Source organism: Penaeus vannamei, chromosome 13, assembly GCF_042767895.1.
Source record: "Penaeus vannamei isolate JL-2024 chromosome 13, ASM4276789v1, whole genome shotgun sequence".
Classification (NCBI taxonomy): domain Eukaryota; kingdom Metazoa; phylum Arthropoda; class Malacostraca; order Decapoda; family Penaeidae; genus Penaeus; species Penaeus vannamei.
This window is the reverse complement of record NC_091561.1, coordinates 28,625,529-28,633,028: the sequence shown is the minus strand read 5'-3', so window position 1 is coordinate 28,633,028 and position 7,500 is coordinate 28,625,529.

Here is a 7,500-nt window from a genome sequence, read left to right as displayed (position 1 = left end):
TTCTCCCATGTTTTTCAGGCTAGTTAATTACAAACAGAGGAATAGTTGGGAGCATACTATATCTCTCATGTAATCCCTCTGCAGATGGAATGTCTGGGTATCTCGCTCTAGATGCCCAGATGAGTGCTTTATTTTGAATGCTTTGTATTTTGATCATTTGTGTGTTTGAAGCTGTGATCAGAGGCACAGGAGGATATTCTATTATTGGTCTGATGAGTGACTTATATAGTTGCAGTTTTATTTTCTCATTGCATCCAGAGAAGCGTTTGCACTTTTTAAGTTGTAGGTTTGCCATGCTGACACGTTCTCTTAAGTGGGGAACTATTCCTCTGTTTGTAATTAATAGACCAAGCATCTTGCCTCTCTGACTGAATTCTCTTTCATTGTTGTTGATGGTTATGGGGAGGGATTTTAATTTGCCAGCTGAAATCATTTGGAACATGGTGGTGTTGGTCCTTATTTTCCATTGTTGTTTTTTTTTTTTTTTTTTTTTTTTTTTTTTTTGGTTAATACTCTGGATGGCTCTGTGAGTTTGCAAGGTCCTGATTATTTTGGATTTGGTGGGGTGTGTCACTAGTTGAGTGACGTCATCAGCATAGGCGATGTAGTTATGATGTGTGGGAGGTGGTGAGCAGGAGGTGTATAAAATATACAGGGTTGGCGAGATTACACTTCCATGTGGTACCCCGCTTTTGAGGTTGATGGGGTTGCCTACATGGGTGCCTATCTTAATATATATATATATATACTCTCCTTCCGTCGAGGAAGTTGCATAAGTTTGGTGATAGGTTCTGGCATCTGCAAATCAGTGATCTTATGTTTGAGATCAGATACGTCTCTCATGATGACATTGCACTGGTGGGTTTGTGCAAGGGCCTGTGCGATTTGTTCATAAGCGATTGCAATCACTGTTGCGGTACCCTTCCCTCTGCGGAAGCCATATTGGTTTGTGTTTAGGATGTTTTGTTTTTTTTCTTTCTTTCTTTTTTTTTATAGAAAAGTCATTAGCCTGATGTTGACGATTCTTTCGAGAACTTTTCCGGATATTTCCAACAATGATATCGGCCTGAAGTTCTCGACTCTGTTAGGCGGTTTTCCTGGTTTAGGGATTAGTGTAATCATGGCTTCCTTGAAAGATTTTGGAAAATATCCACTGGCCAGGCATGCATTTAAAATGTTGCTGAGTTTTTTCACCATGTTGTCTGGTAAGTTAGCCAAGTCGGTTTTCCTGATCTTGGATTTACCTGGCGCCTTGTCTTTCATTTTTTAAATCACCTGTTTCACTTCTGCTGGTGTTATTTTTTCCTGTTAGAGGGTTGTCGTCATTTAGCATCCCGAGGTTTATGGTTTGGTAAGGGACGAGTTTTCTCGGAAATCTTTCAAGATCTCTGCGAATTACATTTTCGAACTGATCGTCGAAGTCAAGGTTCTCTTCGTCGGATATTTTGAAGGCCTTGGACCAGAATGTGTTATATAATTTCTCTTTCTCGGCGTCTTCGTAAATCTTCTCATTCTGGGGATTAAAAAAGCATGGGCTAGTTGGTGTGTCATTTCCTTTTAATCTCTTTATTTTATTCCAGAATGTGTTGGGGTCTTTCCCTGCTGAATACACGATTACTTCTTTTAGGAAGTTTCCCCAGTTTTCATGATTTAGGTTTTTAGAGGTTTCTTTGAGCTGGATTTGCAGAGAACTCTTCACTCCATCCTGATGTTTCACTTCGTCTTATGAGTTCTTGATAGAGGGTTTTTAAGACGTTAAGGTGATTTGATTTGTGATGGGGAATTGTGGTGAAGTTTGTTTGGAATACAGTCTTCTTTTGCTGCAAGTTTTTCTTTTTCCCCGATCTCGGTGTATGGTTTATCATGCAGCTGAATCGTCCTTGTGTTGCTCAGTTGTTCTTTGTATCTTTCCCAGTCTGCTTTTTTGTAGTCTTTGGTTGGCTGTTTGGGTATCATTATTGGTGATGTGGATATGATAACTTGTACTGGCAGGTGGTCACTCGTGGTTATTTGGCCTTGTGAGAGGTGTGTGTTAAAGGTCCCGTATCTGTTCGTAATAACGAGGTCTGGGGTTGTCGTCGAGTTATGCCTTATTAATGTTGGGAAATCTGGTCCCACGATAATAATTTGGCCATGGTTGACATAGGTGGCGAGTCGACCTATAGGGTTCTGTCTTTTTTTTTTTTTTTTTTTTTTTTTTTTTTTTTTTTTTTTTTTTTTTGTGTGTGTGTGTGTGTGTGTGTGTGTGTGTGTGTGTGTGTGTGTGTGTGTGTGTGTGTGTGTGTGTGTGTGTGTGTGTGTGTGTGTGTGTGAGTGAGTGAGTGAATTTACCGCTCACTAGGGAGCAGAACGGGTTTCGCTTTAGCCACCCGTCCATCACCGATGGTCGAAGGCAGAACCAGCAGGCGCGAAGTCCCTCGCAGATAGCCCCTCTCGTCTCCCTTCCGAAGGCCCGCTCCGGCATTCTTCACAGAGGCCAACCGAGGCAGTAACAGCTGAAGTGGGCTGCAGGGCCCGTGGCAGAGGCCCTCAAACTCCGCCCTGACGCCTTTCGTAGGCGCCTCGTGCCCTACAGTAAGTGATCGGCCCCAGCCCCCATTAGGTGGGGGCGCGCCGCAAAAGCCCCACACCGACGAAGCACATCGCCCTGTCTCGCCGTCCAGGTTCGGCGGCGGCGACTCTTCGGTGTGACCCATCTCCCGACGACCGCAGACATCCATCAGCAATCCTTCCGTAGGCATGGGTTCGAGAGAGCTGAAGCCATCAAGAAGAGTCCGCAAAATTAGATTCCCAGAAGTAGGTGGCAGCTCGCCGGGAGAAGAGTGCCTTTTTTTTTTCTTTCTTTCTTTTTTTAATTCACTACCCCATTTGTTTAGGAGGTAGTCTGGGTTTTGCTGTCACCACCCTGTTAGTGTTGCACTTGCTATGAGCTTTTTATTAGTGTATCATTATGTGTTATACTTGTAGTGGTTGACTTTACAGAGAGGGAGTAAGTAATTTTGATAGATGTGGGACTAACGTGGAGGAGGAGTTGCAGAAAGTGACTGAAGATATATTTAATTCTCTAATATGAGCCGAGCACAATTCGCATCAGCAGTCTCAAGTAGTTCCGGGGGTATATTCTGTATATTTGCAAAGTCAGGGGGTCTTATCGCTGTAAGGGCATAACATTCCAACAGATAGTGTATTAACGGCTTGTCGGTAATAGACTTACAGTGGTTGCATTGTTTCGGATTGCGCCTATCTATCTCCCAGCTACAGCGATAGCCAAGATGTTGCCGGTGGATTATTACAGCATCTTTGCGCAACATGGACCTAGGAATTGTTATGGACTCATACTCAGTAGAGGTCTTGTACCAAGACGCTGAAGGCGATCCTCCTTGCACCCAGACCTGATGCTGTATACGTGTCATGTAATAAGCAGCAGACCTGGCTAAAGACTTTATGGTGCTGAGACTTGGTTTGACATGGGTGATGCTCTGCTGGCGGAGGCTGTTTTTGGCTGCAGTATCAACAAGTTCGTTATGTTGAATTCCAACATGGCTAGGAATCCACATTAGTGTAACTGACTTCCCTTGTTCTGAAAGTTGTTGGAGCTTGAAGAGTGTTGATGTAATGAGCTGGATGTAATCTTGATGGTATTGTTTTTGTAGAGTGTGCAGCGCTGAAAGTGAATCAGTGAGGATGTAGAGTGTTTTTGGCGCATCTGAGTGCACAATGAAGAGCTGCTCTTATGGCAAAAAGCTCAGCCTGAAGGATGGTGGCGTCATTGCTAATTCTTTGTCCATGTAGACGCCCGTCGTGCATGAATGCTGCTCCAGCTCTGCCTGATGATTGTTCAACTGAGGCGTCTGTATAGAAAGTGGCTATATCTTCATTATTTTCAATGGAGTGTATGGAGGCTTGAAGGTGTCGAAAGTCATTCTGAGAACATTTGGCTCTAAACAGTGGAAGACTCTTGGTTGTAAGTGTGACATGTTGAGGTTCCCAAGGGGGAGGAGCATGGTATCCACGATGAGGATGGTCTATGCCACGTGATGTTATACTAGGTAGCAAGTTGAAGGCGTCCAAACACCTAAACAAGTCCTTATGCCATGGCAGAGATCTAGGGAGAGGGCCTCCTGGTTGTGTAAGGTTTATGAAACGATCTCTCAGCAGGGGAGGATGATGGCGTGATATCAACTTGCTGACATGTCCCGCAACAATCTGTTGGGTCCTTATTTGGAGTGGTATTAGTTTTGTTTCAAGTCTCATGTTTACTAACCGTGTCCATTGAGGTGCTCCAAGGATAATTCTCATGCACTTATCTTGTATGGTTTCGAGATGGATAAACTGAGCAGAGCTGAGAGAGAGGATGGAAAAGGAGCAGTAATCTACAAGTGATCGGATGGCATAAATGTAAAATGTTCGGAGGATGTGGAATCCAGCTCCCATCTTTGAGCTTGATAATCTTCGTAGGACATGGATTCTTGTCTTAGTCTTTCCAAGGAGATGTCTTAACTGAGAGGATGAATCATTTTGTCTGTTAAAGACAATCCCCAAGCACTTGTGGGAGGTGACCCATTCAATTTTGTCCTTATATATAAGGACTGATGTGGGAGGTATCATCTGACTTGTAGAGCTCTTGTTTTTTTCAGGGTTTAGTTTTAGGCCAAGAGTATGACATTTGTCAACGATGAGGTCAAGGGCCTGTTGGGCTCTGACAATTCTGGTTGTGCCGGTGGATATTAGTTGAAGATCGTCAGCATATGCGAAGAGATGCGTGTTCGGTGGTAGTCGGAGTGAGAGAACTTCAGCGATCAATTGGTTGAATAGGAAGGGGCTAAGAATCCCCCCTTGTGGGGTACCATTCTCAAAGACTTGAAAGTCGGAGAAATTTCCCTGAAAGCGGACTTTGGCCTTTCTCTGGAGGAGGTAGTCATTTAACCAATCTAAGATTTTTTCAGTGATACCCTTGGATGCTAGTATACTTATGACATCTCTCCGAGCAAGCTCAAAGGCTTTCTCTAGGTCGAGGAAAACAATGATAGCATTGTTTCAATCTAGGGTACTGTGGATGGCAGCTAAATTGTCTTTTGTACCCAAACCTTTGTAATAGGCGTATATGTGTCTGTCTGGATGGGGTATTAAATGCCGTAATCTTGTCAGAACTGCACGCTCCATGGTTTTGCCGAGGCATGAGAGTAAGGAGATAAGCATTTGGTGTGGGAGGCTTTGGAACAGGATGAATTATTGCTTCTTTCCAGCTCCTTGGGAGTCATTAAAAAGGGACCGAACATGGCTAAGTGCATGGGTACCAAGGTGATTCAGCATAGAATAGGTGACTGTCCATTCCTGGTGCAGTATCTTTACTGGTCTTAAGTGCTTGACTGATTTCGTGCTGGGTAAATGGGACATCAGATTCTGCAGGAGTGAAGATAGCTACTTGAATGGAGGTTTCTCTTTCTGGCTTTAACCTTTGGATCCTATTAAATGTGGAAGGAGGGGGCTGAGAAGTGCTGCGGAATTGAAAGGTGTGTATTAGTCCTTCTGCTACTTGTAATGGTCGAGGGTGGCAAGGCTGTCTCCGGAACTTTCCAGAAACTAAATTTAGTCATGAAGAGAGGTGTGGACATTCAGTGACTCACACCATTTTAGCCAGGAGTCTGAGCTAATCATCTGGATTTCTTTCTGGATAAGTTCCTGTGCAACTAGAAAGTTTTCTAGTATGGTGGGAGAAGGATGCTCTTCCAGTGTCTTTCGGAGGATAAGTCGGTGTCGGAGCTCTCTGACTCTCTGAGTAGTACCATTTATTACTATGAATATGTGAGGTGGGTTTGTATGTTGGGATCACTTGATTTGCTGCATGTTGAAGGGCGAAAACGATCTCCTCCTTTGTGTCTAGGTCTTGTGACAGAGTGTAACTTTCGGCCCATTCCTCCAAGATAAAGGTGAACTTATGCCAGTCAGGTTTCTTGAAATGCCAATGGGGAACAGTTGGAGGTTTCTGTATGAGTGGTATATTCAGAGTGATTGTGGAGGCATAGTGATCAGAGGTTAGATAAGGGTAAAGAGCCCAGCTGGCTGTTGGGAGGAGGTCGGTGGATACAAAGGAGAGGTCTAGGACTCCCCCTCTGAGATGTGTGGGTATATGTCTGTTTAGGAGAGATGAGTGTGGAAGATCTTGGAGCATCTTGTTTAGATAAAGCTGATGGAGAGGATGGACAGTTCCACGTAGGACTATGAGCATTGAAGTCCCCACAAAGAATGGAAGGGGACTTGCTGACTGCTGCAAATATGTGATCTAACTTAAGGGTGGCAGTGGCTCTGGGTGGCCGGTATATGTTGTAGATCTGCAGAGTTGTGTTTTTAAGTGAGACAGTCACACCCATGGCATCAACTTCAGTACCACAAAACCTTCGGATAGGCAAGCGTTCAACATGCAATTCCTTCCATGCAAGAATACTGAGCCCTCTATTTCCTTGACTTTGATATTAGTGGTAAGCGGTATAATTGGATAGCGATATGTCAGACTTAAGGAGAGTCTCCTGAAGCAAGACAATTCCATATCTCTCTTCAGCCAGGGCTAAGGAGAGGGTGGGTAATTTGGGTTTTAAGCCATATATATTCCACTGGAGGATGGAGATCTTTTCAGTGCTTGTATCATTAGTCATCGGTGGTATCTGAAGTGTTGTCAGAGTCAAGATGATGTTGGTATTCGTTTGTTATAACTTGATTTTCGTCTGGAATGTGTTTTACGGGAGGGGACCCATGATTGGAGGTGGAAGGATATACTGTGCCGAGAGGTGGAAAGTGTAGATGGAAGGCGTCGTCCATTGGTGTCTGTTGCTGAGAGGTAGGGGTATCGTCTTGGAGATGCAGAGTGTCTTGAAGTGAATGTTCGGTACCATCATGAATATCACTAGTTGGTGAAGACCGTCGGAAACGTTTTCTTTGTGAGAGGCCATGAGATGTTTCAGACGCAGGAGTGGTGGTGGAATGCGATGGGGTTGTGTCTGGGAGATCCTGAGTATCAGAGCTGACAGACTGTTGAGGGTTATGGAGAGGAGTTTCTAGCGTAGTAAAGAAACTTATTTTTGTCTCTACTTGAGCAGTATGATTGCCGTCATTCTGTTTTAATGGGGCAACAGCTGTGTTGTTGGTTTCATTGTCAAGGAATTTGGTGACAACATCTCTTTTACGATTCTGGTCAGCTTGTCTACCAACCAGGGAGAGTCCTATATGCAACAACGTTGCCAAGAAATCCACATCCTGTGTAGAGTCGTTGGGGTTTCCGCAGTTGGAGCACTTGCTATGATGTTGAGGTATGACCCTGGAATGCTCTAGTCTGAAGGGGATGAAAGGCCGAGTGCCAGTAGCAATGTTGTTCTTGGGGGAAGAGATTGTATCAGGGTTTGCTGGTATGTTCCAGGTGTGGAGCTTCTGTGTGAAGACTCGTGGTGTTCTTTGTTCAACTGGTATGGGTTCTCCAGAGGAATATGCCAGATGTCGGAGTCTCTC